We start from the raw sequence: 16,669 nt of genomic DNA on the forward strand, positions 1-16,669 counted from the left end.
TGGGCATCAGCCCTCCTCCTCCTATCCAGCCAACCCATGCGATTGTGAAGTGGAAGAGACTCTTGGTAGGTTAGATCAAGGTAGATGTGGACGGTGCTGCAAGGGGCAACCCGGGCTTATCGGGTGGGGGAGGAGTGGGCTGTGATCGCCGGGGTAATTTCCTGTTCGCGTTCTCTTAAGGGTATGGTTTCGGTTCCAATTACAGGGCTGAAATGTGGGCAGTGCTGGATGGGATTTCCCTGGCAGTCCAGCGGGGATTTTCTAACTTAGAGGTGGCCAGTGACTCCAATTCGGTTGTTGCTGCGTTAGCGGGTCTCTCTTCCGATCCTTGGACCTCGTGGTATTGGAGAAGAACGATTGAAGATGTGAGAAGGAATCTGGATGTGTCCATCTCCCTGGTCCCGAGGGAGGCGAATGTGGTGGCAGATGGGCTGGCTAGCATGAACCAGTCCAACATTATTTTCAATGATGTCGACTCCTTGCCTGCTACCTTTAGAGGTCATATTCTCCTCGATAAGTTAGCACTGGGATACATCCGAGAGGTCTAGACTATAGTTTCCCTTGTCGTACATGATAGGAGGGCTAGCTTGCCTTTTTGTCTGTTGGCCCTCCCGAATCTCTCTCTGTATAGCTTTGGGCCTCACCCTTTGTGCAATAAATTCTTTTGGAAAAAAGAAATCAAATTCAATTTTAAATTTGAAAACCAACTGAAAAGAAGAGGCCGGAAGATGCCTAAACACATGGGACCCACCCACTAGTGATTGCCCACCATTAGGCCCCACTTGCCTATGTTAAACATCTCCCACTCAATCACATTGCGGGATAGGCATAAAAATTTGCCCATCTAACTCACCTAATAATGATAAAAAACCCAAACATCACGATTAAAAGAATCAGAGGCATGGGACCAGCTAGATCACCGTAATCTTCTTACAGGTGTTTAAGTACTAAGTGACCACCTAACTAGTACTCAATAACCCAAGCTTTGCAATGCTTGTCTTATTCCGCATGACTACACCGGATAAAGTTAACTCCCGATCTGAAGTACCTGGCCAACATACGCACTTATCCAATGTATCGAATTATCCTAAAAACTTAATTTTTCATAAACTTCGACTAAAATCAATTTAAAACTATATATATATATATATATATATATATGCTTTTTTTATATAAAAATATTGCTTGAAAAAGTCTTATAAAAACAATTTGATACTGCCGGCGGATAAGTCTTTAAGTGCGTATTTATAGTTCTAGAAACTTGGTGTACCTGTCACGGGATCTTCCTCACACAGATATGTAATTTGGAATCAATCAAGCCATTTTTCTAGTGTAACTGAGTCTGGCCAATCAAAGACCTTTCATCCATAATATACTAAAGTAGCGACACTCAATCTCATCCTCCTATACACAAGAGGCGGGTAGCTAAGGACACAAAGAGTCACTTACAGGGCTGGCTACTCACACGTTGCAATGATTGATCGAATCAAAGCAATCTATAAGTAAAAGGTCCCAGCACATGGCTACAATCCATGATGTAAAGTAGACAATACTAGGTTTATGTTGGGTTTATAATACGTAGGTCATTCTACATGAGGTATGACTCATCTCATAACCTGGCTATAAATTTAGGCCATAACATTAATCACATGAAAAACAATGGTGCGATTATGTTATTCGACTTGATTAGTCTCATCTTCAATCTTAAAAGATTGTAGGCAGATACGATTCACTCATATCCTTATTGTTACACCCAAAACTCAGAAATTGGGCTCACAAAATTTTTGATCGCCGAATCCGATACTGATAACCTCCGTAGTACCCCATTCTCGGCTCCCAACACATATACGCCAGATTTTGATCTTGAGATTTTACAAGGAGGATTTTTCAATGTACATTTATCTTGTAAGGAGCATAACCATAAGTTTACCCAAATCACAAAAGCAACATCATCATCACATATCCACTAATATAAACAGTTGAGTACAATGCTGAAAGGGAAATACATATGTCAAAAATTAAAGCTCCAAAAGTCCGCTGTACGCTCCAAGCTCAACACTGTTGCGACCCAACACCACCTGCATGCATCTATCGTGCATAAGCTTATAGAAAGCTTAGAGGGTGGTGAAAGTGTGTGCATAAGGTAAGTGCCAAGTATGCAATACAATGACATAAATCATACAATACCGGAATGAGCGGAAATATTGACAAGATCATGAATCATACGATATCAAAGTAAACAGAAATATACCGCTAAGTCTATGAGTGCCATCAGTTATACCAAGACTATGCGATATAAGGCATGAATGCTAACGGTTATATCAATGCAGAAACTTGGCAACCCAAAATGCTAAATGCTGCAGATGTAATGCAATATGTGGTGCAAATGAAATGACCAAGTTGGAGTGAAGTCGGGATGATAGTACATAGTATCGCAGGCTATGAGTTCCATCACAAGGGACTTCTATTCAAACCAGTCCCATACGTAAATTTGGATAGCCAAACTCAATGTAGTACACTCCTGATCTCAAGTTAGTCGTGCACCTAACTAAAATCCTTGCCATTACGAAGGTACACAACAATTAGTTGCGCACCACCAGCCCGAGTGGATAGTGAATGAATGAATGAATGAGTATGTAACTCTTACTCAATAAGTCCACATATCAGTACGGTTCCTCTTTGAAAAATCACCGGGGTCTACTACACTCTAAATCAGATTGTCGCCCCATCGCGCGTAACAAGGTGAGTGGAAGAGACCTCACTATCCCCCTGCCAATATTGGGCCCGACTTGTCGATAGTGGACCCATTCCTCGAGCTGGTCAAACTCAGCCTAACTTTGCCCCCTCCTCTCAGGCAGGTAAGGCTGTACCCCCTTTCAATCGACCAAGATATAGTGAGAGACGCGGCCTAACGGTATACGGCCCTCATGTGCTCATGCATCCACTCGGTCTAGAAGTTGGAACAACCTCTAGAACTAAGAGGGTTCAGAAAATTTCACCTAGGGATATCTATAACACCTAATGTGAAAAAGATTTCGGGTGTCCCATCTAGCCATCCACTATATGCCTGTGGAGGCTACGACCCTGATGTCATTAGGTGTACGGTAGTTATATTACACAAATGCGAGATGCATGAGTCACACAATCCAATCATGCATTAATCCTGCGCATACTGCTCGCTCATGTGGGAAAATTTTGCCTATCAGGGAGTCCCATAAATAACCTGCCTAATGACATATGCAATGGTCAACCACATCTCATAACAAAACATGAAGATGATGCGTATGGGCATGTATCATGATGTTATGCTATCACATACTGATAAACGGTATCAATAACCAACACTGATAATTGGCCTCAATAATCGGAATCGGCCTCGATAATCGGCTTCAACAATCGAAATCGGCCTCGACAATCAGAATTGGCTTCGATAATTGGCCTCAACAATTGGAATCGGCTTCGTCAATTGGAATCGGCTTCAACAATCAGAATCGGCCTCAATAATCAGAATTGGCCTCGATAATCGAAATCGGTCTTGACAATCGGAATCGGTAATCGGTCTCAATAATCGGAATCGACCTCGACAATCAGAATTGGCCCAGATAATCAGAATCGGCCTCGACCATCGGAATCGGCCTTAACAATCAGAATCGGTAATTGACTTAGCAATCGGAATTGGCCTCGATAATCGGCCTCAATAATCGGAATCGGCCTCGATAATTGGATCGGCCTCGACAATCGGAATCGGCCTCGATAATCGGAATCGGCTCTAATAATCGGAATCGGTAATCGGCCTAACAAAGGGCGTAAGGGAGGGTCATAATATGAACATTTAACCACATCGCTCATCAATGTGGACATTTAACCAACATTGCTCCCAAAGAGTGGCCCTTATAGGGCCAGACATATATAGTGGGCCTATGACCTCACACAAAGGTCTCATATGCAATACAATGGGCCGCATACAATTTCAATGGACCTCATACATCCATATTGGGCCTTACACAAGGGTCTTATACATCACAATGGGTCGCATACAATTTCAATGGACCTCATACAACCATAATGGGCCTTACACAAGGGTCTTATACATCACAATGGGTTGTGTCACATGGGCCGCATATATATCACAAGGGACCCCATCACGGTGGGCCACATACATCATAATGTGCCACATCATGGTGGGCCACATACATCACAATGGGTCGCATCACGGTGGGCCATATACAATCTTAATGAGCCACATCCCATGGGCCTCAAATATATCATAATGGGCCACATTACTCGAGCCTAATATACATCACAATGGGCCACATCTCATGGGCCTAACACACATCACAATGGGCCATATGACATGGGCCTAATACACATACATTATGGGTTGAATGACATGGGCCTAATACACATACATTATGGGCCGCATGACATGGGCCTTACATATCACAATGGGCCGCATCTCATGGGTTTGATATACATCAAAGCGGGCCGCATGACATGGGCAGCTCGAATCAAACACGTACATCACGTGGGGGCTACATGAATGGACAGTGTGAATATATAACATATATATCACGATGGGTCCCACGTCTCGATGGACGGTGGGAGCTTGGATTACATCTAAAATCATTTCAATAGTGGCAGGTGCAACATGTGTATCATTGTACACTATCATAGAGATATAAAGCTCACTAATGTGATCAGCACTGTCCAAACATTGTCTAGCATCGTCCAACACAATCTGGACGGTGTGGATATATCATGTGGGCCTCACTGATTTGGACAGATGGTGTGGCCATATAGAATATAGAATAAATACATCAAGGTGTGGCCACAGAACTTGCTGACATCCTACAGTGGGACCCACTGCTGGACGGTTTGGATTCAAATACATCCAGGTGGCCCACAGAACTGGCTGACGTCAATACAACAACTATATAGGTGGTCCCCACAGAGATGGATGTTGTGGAGGATACAAAACATAGAGGTGGCTCCCACAACACCGTGTACGGTGCAGATAAAACACTTACGTCATGGCAGGCCCCACGTAACTTGATGACATCACTACAGTAACTATATAGATGGGTGAGGTAGCAGCCAATCAGCTCCCAGGTGGGTCCACACGTGTGGGACCCACCAACTTTGGATGGATGGTTGGGATAGAATACATACACCAAGGTAGGTCCCACGTCCAAGGTTTGGACGGTGTGGACGGATCATATATGTCAAAGTGGTGTCACCGTCCAGACATTGGACGGTGTGAATGAAATAAATACATCACGGTGGTCCCATGCTGTCAAAATAGATGAACAGCTTGGAGAACACATATATCATGGGAGGGCCCATCGTCCCATCTAGACGGTGGCTGGGATACACACGCAGCCAGATCCACACCATCGTCCCATGGATTGGACGGTGTGGATGTAATACATCATTACAAGGTGGGTCCCACACGCTGCCATGGTGGGGTCCACATCCAATAGATGAACGGTAGGGATATAACATATACTTCATGTGGGTCCCACACACGTGGCCCACACACATTATAGTATGCCCTACATGGCACCATCTAAATGGACGGTGCTGATGTAGAACACATGCATTAAGGGCGGGTCCCATGTGGGGCCCATCAGATATGATATATAATATATATTATGTTATATATATATATTATATAATATATAATATATAATATCATATATAGTCCAGCATCCAGACCCTCTGGATGCTTTGGACGGTGGTTGGGTATAGAATAAATACATCAAGGTGGGTCCCACCCACGCGTGTGCCACATGTGTGGGGTGGGCCCCCACACGTCCAACAATGGAGGATGGCAGGGATAAGATACATACATCCAGGTGGTCCCACACCTCCCGTCCAGATGGATGGTGTGGGATGAAAACATACATCATGGTAGTCTGCACAGCACCGTCAGATGGACGGTGCAGACAACACATACATCATGGCGATCCAAACAGGTGGACGGTGTGAATCAATATCAAAGTGGGCCACAAAAGGAGAGAGAGAGAGAGAGAGAGAGAGAGAGAGAGAGAGAGAGAGAGATCGGAATAGCGGAGGGACCCTACCACTATGGGCCCATCTTTGATACAAATCATACATCAAGATGGGTCCCACCACAAGTGGGCCCTCAAATCATCAAATCCAGATACTAGGAACACCCACCTTAGATCTCTTCTTCCTTCTTCTGTCAATGCATCCTAGAGCTCCAAGGGGACAATTTCAACGGTTGAGATGGACTTTAGATGGTGGGATTGGGTGGTAGGAAGGTGGGCCACACATGGCTTCTCTCTTGGGGAGCTTGGACGTCCATGGCTAGTAATGGGAATGAAGGAGAAGAGGGAGAGAGAGAGAGAGAAGTTGTAAGGAGAGAGAGGGATGGGTGATAGAGTGATGTGTACTTGACATGTAAGGGATGGGTTGCTTTGACTTTGAGGTTACTTTAGTAAGGGAATGATGGGATATATACTTGATATATGAAGTGATTGATGTGTACTTGATTGATGGGACATGTTGTAGAGATTCTCTTGGGATTGCAAATGTGCGGTGTTTTCCTCGAATTGAACGTGGTCCCACATCTCCTGACCTGGGTATCGTCTCGACACCCGAGATGTGGTGTCGAAATCGCTGTGACGGTGCGCTCGTAAGGGTACAAGTCTCAGGTCGAGCCAACTTTGGAATACGAGATATGACTTAGGGTCGCGCGCAACTGCCGATTACAGATTACGAGTCACCGAAATTTAATTGGGAGGACCACGGAAGCCTACGGAACAGTACGGACTAGGATATGTGCCTCACACTTATCCTTTATTATTCACAATAAAGAAAAGTCTATACCTCAATATATGAATATGACCCCAAATATACCTCTCTTGTACATTTAAGGTTGGTCAACCCATGCAAGTGGGTGACCGGCCTGCCAACAAAAATAGAAATCCTATATGATCTCTAGGTAAGTGATGATGATCTACTTACCTAGTTTATATTAGTATTCAATACTGAATAAATGGAATGTGCTATTCATTAATGAAAGATCAAAGGTATTAAAAACAAGTATATTGCTCAAGTTTTTCTCAATCTTATCTGCCTGATGTGAACCTGAAATAGATTCTGGCTATAGGTTTTGTTATGGAATCAGCTATCATCTCCTTGGTAGGAAGTAGTCGAGGCGACCTTCTTATCTCTCACTTGATCGCGGATGTAATGATACTTGATCTTAATGTGCTTGGACTTTTAGTGATGTTTAGGGTCCTTTGCCAAGTCAATGGTATAAGTATTGTCTATCTTTAGCGATATAGGCTGACAAACGCTCAGTACAATGCCCAGACCTAATAAAAATCTGCGAACCTATACACACTCCTAAACTACAACATAACATGCAATGTACTCAGCCTCCATGGATGAAAGAGCTGTGGATGTCTGTTTCTTACTCGACTATGCGATAGCTCCTCCTCCGAATAAGAATACATATCCCGAAGTAGACTTTCCCTCGTTAGCATTATTACCCCAAGCAGCATCCGAATATCCTTTAAGCTTGAGACTTGTGCCTTCATAACACAACATTAGGTCTTTTGTTTCTTTGAGATAGCAGAATATATGTTTGAAAACTTGCCAATGAGACTGTTCCGGGTTACTCTGATAACGGCTGACTATGCCAACTGCATAATTAATATCTAGTCTGGTGTAAAGCATAACATACATTAAGCTCTTTACTATGCTTACATAAGGTACTAAGGACATAGCCAATTTCTCAACTTCAGTCTGGGGACACGATTTTCTGTCTAGCTTGGCAGATTTATCCATAGGAGTTTCAACAGCTTTTGAATTTTTTATCCTGAATCACTCTAAGATCTTTTTTATATAGGTGGCTTGAGACAAGCCTAAAATTTTTTAAGGGCGATCTCTGATGATTTTTACCCGAAGAATAAAGTTAGCTTCACCGAGATTTTTCATCTCAAAGTTCGAGAATAGCCAATCTTTAGTCAATATCAACAATTGCATGTCATTACCAGCTAACATGATATCGTTTACATATAAAGATAGTATCAGAAAAGATCTTTCAGACCGTTTCATGTATACACAAGTTCTTCTTCACTCATTATGAATCTAAAAGTAATGATGGCTAAGTGGAACCTCATGTACCACTGTCTTGAAGATTGCTTCAGCCCATAAATAGATTTCAACAGCTTGCAGATTCTTTGGATGCTTTTTGTCCACATAACCCATGAGTTGTTGCATGTATATCTCTTCATCCATGTCACTATTTAAGAATGTGGTCTCTACATTCATCTGATATAACTTTAAGTTTAAACTTACGACAATGGACAAGATCATGCAGATTGAGGAGAACTTTGCAACATATGAAAAAGTCTCCTCGTAATCAATGCCTTCTTTTTGTGTAAAACCTTTAGCAACTAATCGTGTTTTATACTTGTCTACTGTACCATCTGCCTTTATTTTGATTTTTAGTACCCACTTATTACTTATTGCTTTGCGATTAGAAGGTAGATCAACAAGTTCCTAAACTTTATTCTTCTCCATGGAAGCGATTTCTTCATCAATAACAGTCACCCAATCGGCCGAGTTAGAAGATAATAATGCATCTTGATATGAATCAGGTTCATCATCATCAACCGCAATGCAAGAGAATGTTTGCCCCTCAATATTGAAGTATCTTCGGGGAATCAATTCTCTTTCGCTTCGACGTAACTCAGGAGTCTGCTGAGATATTCTCCCACTGTCCTGATGAACTATAGGAGCATCATCATTTTGTGAAGTAAAACTCCCACTCTCCTAAGATACATCGAGTATTTCAAAGAGGTCTATTGAAACATTTTGCTTTATTTGGTTGGGGTATCTATCTTCGACGAGGGTCATGTCCCGAGATTTTATTTCAATCCATCGTCCATGGTCCTAATAAACTAGAATATATCCCTTTGAATGCATGAGGTACCTTATGAACACGCATTCAGTGGTTTTACTATCAAGTTTATCTCTATACGGAGTAGGTAGCAAAATATATCCCAAAGATCCCCAAGGGCATAGGTTGGCTAGAGAAGGAGTTCTCCTAGACCACATCTCATATGGGGTCTTAGGAATAGATTTGGATGAGACTCTATTAAGGATGTAGACGGCTATTAACAGTGCGTCTCCCCAGAATGTGGTAGAGAGATTAACTTATGCCATTATCGATCTAACCATGTCCAATAATGTCTTATTCCTTCTCTCTGCAACACCATTTTGTTATGGAGTTTCAGCCATTGTGTACTGCCAAATAATGCCAACGTTTTCATAATATAATTTAAACATTTCAGATGTATACTCGCCACCTCTATCAGATTGGATGATTTTAATCTTTTTCTCAAGCTAATTTTCCACCTCAGCTTTATATTCAGGAAAACAATCAAAAGCCTCAGATTTGTGTAAGATGAGATACATATATCTATAATGCGAGTAATTGTCAATGAAAGTGACAAAGTATTGACATCCATTTCTAGTATGTACATTGAAGGGTCCACAGATATCTGAATGGATTATCTCTAGTGGGCCCTTGGACCTATCCACTTTAAGAAATGATTTCTTTTAAGTCTTCCCAAACACACAATGTTCATAAAATGACAAATCAATTTTGGATAAGGAGTCTAATAGACCAGAATGAATTAGTCTTTCCATACGATCCTTTCCGATATGACCTAACCTCGCGTGCCCTTTTTGAAATTCAGATACTATAGTTTCATTCGAGATAACAGATAAAACAAGAGGTGCATTATCACTATTTATGTCTAGAATAAATAAATCTGAAATTAAACTTGCCCATGCAAAGATGAGGTTATTTAATTTCAAAGAAACTCGTGTTCTGGAAAAACGAATATCAAAACCATCAAATAATAATTTAGAAACATAAATTAAATTTCGACGCATGCCCGGTGCATAAAGAGTATCTTGGAGGATTATTGTTCGTCCTATTCGCATATGGAGATGGGAAACACCAATCCTTAATACGTCTTCAACAACATTATTTCCCATATACACCTTGTAACTTCCCTTGGCTACAGGTTGGAATTCCTCGAGTCCTCGACGACTCCATGTCACTGTTCACCACCTCAAGTATAGGATTGCGATAAAGTAATAATCTCGGTAAGACCAAGGTCGAATCCACAGGGATTAGACCTTATAATTATTCTGAAAGTAACTAAAATTATAACTAGAAGAAGATGTAATCTAAATCAGAGAATGTAGGAGAATAATGATGAATTGTTAAACTAAAACTTGTAAAATTCAAAGGTGGGAAATTAGGGTTTCCAAGGATCCACTTGTAGAGATCAGGGAGATCTATGCTAGATTCATGAATACAACTAGAATCAGAGTCCTCTCTTTATCCAGTTGGAAGATATTTCATTAAAAACCAATCTGAACTTCATTTGATCCAGTTCTCAAGAGATATGAGGTATGAGAATTAGAATTGATTCCATCTGCCTATGAGACAAAGTAAACAATAAAATTTAACCAATCCACAACCACTTTAAGGGAGTTATGAGCGTTAGGATAGTTTCCATCATCCAACCATGTCCATGAGACGATGGTGAACAATAGGGTTTCCCAACTTCACAATCATAATAATGAAAAGGACATGCTTAGAGCTATCGCAGATCCATTGTAATTTAAGTCACAATAAATCATTAAAAACTAAAAACATTCCTTATAATCAAACTATAATCAAAGAGAAGTCATTAAACATGAATAAAAAACATAGAAATAATCTCATCACACTACAAGCTTCAGCTCTTAGCCCTAGCTAAGAGGTTTAGCCAACCATTAGCATGATTATGCTAGAATCTCTTAAAAATAGCATCAAAGGAAAAAAAAACCCGAGAGGAAGGAATAATGGAGACGGTTGGCCGTTCCACGGTCTCTCTCTCTCTCTCTCTCTCTCTCTCTCTTTCTTTGCTCTTCACATCTGGATGATGCTCTCTCTCTCTCTTCTCTTCTTCTTTTATTGAGTTAGGTAGGTCGGTGGCGTCAGTGAGTCAGTGGTATACATAAACTTACGCAACAACCGACTTTGAAACTTCTTGCGCAGCAAGCAAAAAAAAAGAACGCAAATAGTCTTGCGTTTGATGTGGATCTGGGATGAAGGATCATCCCGATTTTCAAATCTGCCTGTGCGGGATGAGTCGAAATCCTCATATCTAGATTTTGGACGGTCCGGATCATCGTCTTGGTCACTACTTTAATCGCTGATTGAGCCGAATCATCCAACTTTCACGGACGCGACATTCTGCGCAATTCTTCTTGCGCTGATAATTGGTGGGGCCCATAATCAGAATTTCCAAAGAAATCCACCCCGTCCATTAGTTTCTCCTCGAAAAACTGGTCGGAGATGGACGGTTTTGGATTTCCGTTGACGCGACCCACCTGATTGATCTTGTGGCAAAAATTCTGTCGTTCAGCATATTTACAACATTTGTCTTGTTGAGAACACTCAAAAGAAATTTAGCACACAAATGAAAAGTACTATTATTGATAACAAACTGCAGGCATATATAGCCTTTTACAAAGAGATAAGATTGAAATAACAACCCACGTTTACAACATCCTAAAACGTGGTAACAGACTAAGAGGAATTCGTCAAAACACTAACCACTAATTCCTAAAGAATAGGACTTATTAACAAACTGAAATAACTAAAAGATCGGATCTAACATTCCCTCCCTTAAACTGTATGCAGAATACATTCAGTTTATATTAGGAACTTCACACACGCCCAGCAAACTACGAAGCTTCAAAAACACCTCCAACCTGAGCAGCTTTGTCATAATGTTAGCTACTTGGTCTTGAGTATTACAATATCTTAAATCAACCACACCATCTCTTACCAATTCACGAAGAAAATGAAACTTGATGTCAATGTGCTTGCTTCTTTCGTGAAGAACAGGATTCTTGGAGAGTTTTATAGTTGAATAGTTATCACAAAAAATTGTAGTACATTTCTCCTGCATGTAACCAAGCTTTGTTAAAACTCTTCTTAACCAAACACACTGACAAGCACATGAGGCAGCTACAATGTATTCGGCTTCAGTGGTGGATAAGCTAACCACAGGCTGTTTTTTGGGATGACCATGACACTGCTCCAGAACTAAACATGAATACACACCCCGTTGTACTCTTTCGATCATCTAGATCTCCAGCAAAATCACTATCTGAGTAAGCTGTGAGTTGCTTACAGCCTCCTTTCTTGTATAAAATCCCCAGATCAATCGTTCCTTTCAAATATCTTAGCAACCTCTTCGCTGCCAACAAGTGTTGCTCTGTAGGACACGACATGAACCTGCTGATAAGACTCACACCATACCTCAAATCAGGTCTGGTTGCAGTTAAGTACATGAGACCGCCAACCACCTGCTTGAACAAACTTTCATCAACCTTAGCTCCCTTCTCATCCTTTGACAATCTGCAACTTGGAACTATGGGGTTCTTCACCTAATTGTTTCTGTCGATGCCAAATCTTTTTAAAACTTCATGAGCATATTTTCTTTGACACACATAAATCCCATCAGAATGTTGTAGCACTTTAATCCCCAGAAAATAACCAGACATGTCAAATTCTAACATCATCGACTTCTTAAACTCTTCACACATGCTTTTTTCATTCCCAGTAAAAATTAAATCATCAACATAAAGATTGACAATTAAGTGCTTACCTCCTTCCTTCGACTTTGTGAATAGCGTGTGTTCATAATGGCATTTTTCGAAGCCCTCTTTAGCAAAGTAGGCTTCAATTTTGCTGTATCAAGCTCGTGGAGCTTGTTTAAGGCCATACAGCGCTTTATTCAGCTTATAAACCTTGTGTTCCTTGCCCTTCTTCTCATATCCCTGAGGCTGTTGGACATACACTTCCTCACTAAGCTCACCATGCAAAAATGCACTCTTTACATCAAGCTAAAAAATACTCCAACCTTCTTGAGCTGCTAGAGCAATTACCAAACGTATGGTATCTAGTCTTGCAACTGGAGCATAAACTTCTGTGTAATCAATCCCATATTGTTGTGCATATCCCTTTGCCACAATTCTAGCCTTGCATTTGTCTATCTCACCATTTTCATTGAGTTTTGTTTTAAAAACCCATTTAACTCCAATAGTCTTCACTCCTTCAGGTAGAATAGTCAGGTCCCATGTTTTATTACGTTCAATGGCCTCAAGCTCTGCATTCATGGCATCTCTCCATTTCTTGCTCTTCACAGCTTCCTCGAAAGTAACGGGATCAGCTTCTGTGAGAACCGCCATGGCACTCAACTCTTCTTCTTCGGACAAACCTTCTCCGGTTTCATAATCTTGCATCCAACGTGGAACTCGTCTTGCCCTCCCTTGAACTGGACCCGAGGAGTTCTCATCATGTGACTCACTGGAAGGTGAGCTAGTGCTACTTGAACCAGCTCCATTGGTGCCATTTGAACCAGCTTCTTCATTTTCGTCCTCTGCCCCAAATTCCCCTTCATTCTCGGCTTCATCTCCTTCTTCTTCACTATCACCCCACTCTAACACATCCGAAGCCATTTCTTCCCTGCTCATGTTCCAATTCCATCCCTCATTCTCCTCAAAAACAACATCCCTACTAACAATTATTTTCTTAGAAACTGGATCAAACAATCTATAAGCTTTCGACTCATCGCTTACTCCCAAGAAAACACATTGAAAGCTTTTGTCATCTAACTTGATTCTTTTCTGGTCTGGGACGTGCACATGAGCCAGGTTCCTAAAAACCCTGAAATATTCTACTGTAGGCTTTATACCACTCCATGCTTCCTCTGGAGTTCTATTTTGCACGGCTAAAGTAGGGCACCTGTTGAGGACATGCACACACCATCTCACAGCTTCTGGCCAGAAAGCCTTTGGAACCTACTTCTCAGCACCAAATTCATCACAGTCTTATTCTTCCTCTCAGCAACTCCGTTTTGCTGAGGAGTATAGGCTGTGGTTAATTGCCTAGTTATGCCATTTGCCTTGCAAAACTCCCCAAACTCATCTGAGGTAAACTCACCACCTCTATCAGTCCTCAAACATTTAAGGTAGGCATCTGCTTCCTTTTCAACATAAGCCTTATAACTTCTAAATATGGTAAAAGCCTCTGATTTTTCATGCAAGAAGTAAATCCAAGTCTTACGACTAAAATCATCGATAAAACTCAAGAAATACCTCTTATTGCTGTTTGATGCAGGCTTTATAGGACCACATATATCGGCATGCACCAGCTCCAGCTTCTGTGACGCCCTCCAAAGACTTCTTTTTGGAATGAATTCCCTGTGCTGCTTTCCAACCAAACACGCTGTGCATAACTTTGCAGGTGTTTTAAGTGAAGGCAAACCGCTGACCATCCTTTTGTAATGAAGGGTTCTCAACCCTTTGAAGCTCAAGTGTCCGAATCTGCAGTGCCACAAATAACTCTCATCTTCTGTCACGACTTGAAAACAGGTAGTAGCTTTAGGCATCATTGCTGCAAGCACAACAAACATCCTGTTCGCGCTCATCTCGGACTGAATAATTAGACCCTTACTAGGATGAAAAACTTTGCACTTCCCCTGTTGAATCAGAATTGCCACACCTTTTTCTTGAAGCTGCCCCATACTTAACAGGTTATTTTTCAACTCAGGAATGTAATAAACCTCAGAAATTACCTGAGTGATTCCATTCACTTGCATTCAAATGTTTCCTTTCCCCATAACTGCCATCCTTGAGTTGTTGCCTAGTTTCACAGTTTGCTTGAATTGAACATCCAAATCCGAGAACCATTCTTTATTCCCACTCATATGATTACTACATCCTGAATCGAGGAACCATACCGCTTCTCTCTGAGCATGGTTAAGCTCTAGATAAGACATTAATAGCAGCTCTTCTCCTTCACCTAGTTCAGCATAGTTGGCTCCATTCTCCCAACTAGGACACTCATACCGGAAGTGTCCTAATTGGTGACACTTAAAGCACTCGATAGTAGCCTTGTTGAAAGGTTGTCTGCCACGACCTCTTCCTCTTCCTCTGAACACCCCTCGACCTCTTCCTCTGCTAGTGTTGTCTTCATGAGTCACCTTGAGAACCTGCTCCTCTCCACGATGGCCATTCATTCTTTGTTCATGGACTAGCAAACTGCTCTGTAGCTCGTCAATGGTCATTGTGTCCAAATCATTGGATTCTTCAATGGAGCAAACCACATAATCAAATTTTGAAGTCATGGACCTCAAAACTTTCTCATTGATAATAGTTTGGCTCATTGTCTCACCATGAGCCTTCATTTTGTTGGCTATAGTGAGAGTACGAGCAAAGAAATTATCAACAGTCTCACCCTCCTTCATGTGGAGAGTCTCAAAGTCCCTCCGAAGTGCCTGCAACTGTGCCCTCTTCACCTTGGTAGAGCCTTGGTATTTCTGTTTCATTGAGTCCCAAATACCCTTTGATGTATCTCTGTCAAGTATAGTCTCCAAGATATTCCGGTCTATAGCTTGAAAAAGGTAGTTCTTTACCTTTAAGTCCTTCAGCTTCTGCCCCTCGATCACTTTGCGTTGTGCTTCTGCCTGGTCCTCGACTCCTTGTGTCACCACCCCCGAAATCCCATTCTCTATGAGATCCCAATATTCCTTGGAACGAAGAAAGTTCTCCATCAACATCGCCCAATGATCGTAATGTCGTCAAATTTGGGAATGGCCGGCTGCACAAAACCACTACTATTGCTCTCCGCCATTGTGCTTGACTCCCTTACTCTGAAAGAAAACTGCAGTTTCTTTCCACACACACTCACAATCAGGCCCCTGTGATGGAGCTCTGATACCAAATGTTGAGAACACTCAGAAGAAATTTAGCACACAAATGAAAAGTACTGTTATTGATAACAAACTGCAGGCATATATAGCCTTTTACAAAGAGATAAGATTGAAATAACAACCCACGTTTACAACATCCTAAAACGTGGTAACAGACTAAGAGGAATTCGTCAAAACACTAACCACTAATTCCTAAAGAATAGGACTTATTAACAAGCTAAAATAACTAAAAGATTGGATCTAACATTCCCTCCCTTAAACTGTATGCAAAATGCATTCAGTTTATATTAGGAACTTCACACACGCCCAGCAAACTACGAAGCTTCAAAAACACCTCCAACCTGAGCGGCTTTGTCATAATGTCAGCTACCTGGTCTTGAGTATTACAATGTCTAAAATCAACCACACCATCTCTTACCAATTCACGAAGAAAATGAAACCTGATGTCAATGTGCTTGCTTCTTCGGTGAAGAACAGGATTCTTGGAGAGTTTTATAGTTGAACTGTTATCACAAAAAATTGTAGTACATTTCTCCTGCACGTAACCAAGCTTTATTAAAACTCTTCTTAACCAAACACACTGACAAGCACATGAGGCAGCTGCAATGTATTCGACTTCAATGGTGGATAAGCTAACCAAAGGCTGTTTTTTGGATGACCACGACACTGCTCCAGAACTAAACATGAATACACACCCTGTTGTACTCTTCCGATCATCTAGATCTCCAGCAAAATCACTATCTGAGTAAGCTGTGAGTTGCTTACAGCCTCCTTTCTTGTATAAAATCCCCAGATCAGTCGTTCCTTTCAAATATCTTAGCAACCTCTTCGCTGCCAACCAGTGT

Source organism: Magnolia sinica, chromosome 17 (genome assembly GCF_029962835.1).
Source record: "Magnolia sinica isolate HGM2019 chromosome 17, MsV1, whole genome shotgun sequence".
Classification (NCBI taxonomy): domain Eukaryota; kingdom Viridiplantae; phylum Streptophyta; class Magnoliopsida; order Magnoliales; family Magnoliaceae; genus Magnolia; species Magnolia sinica.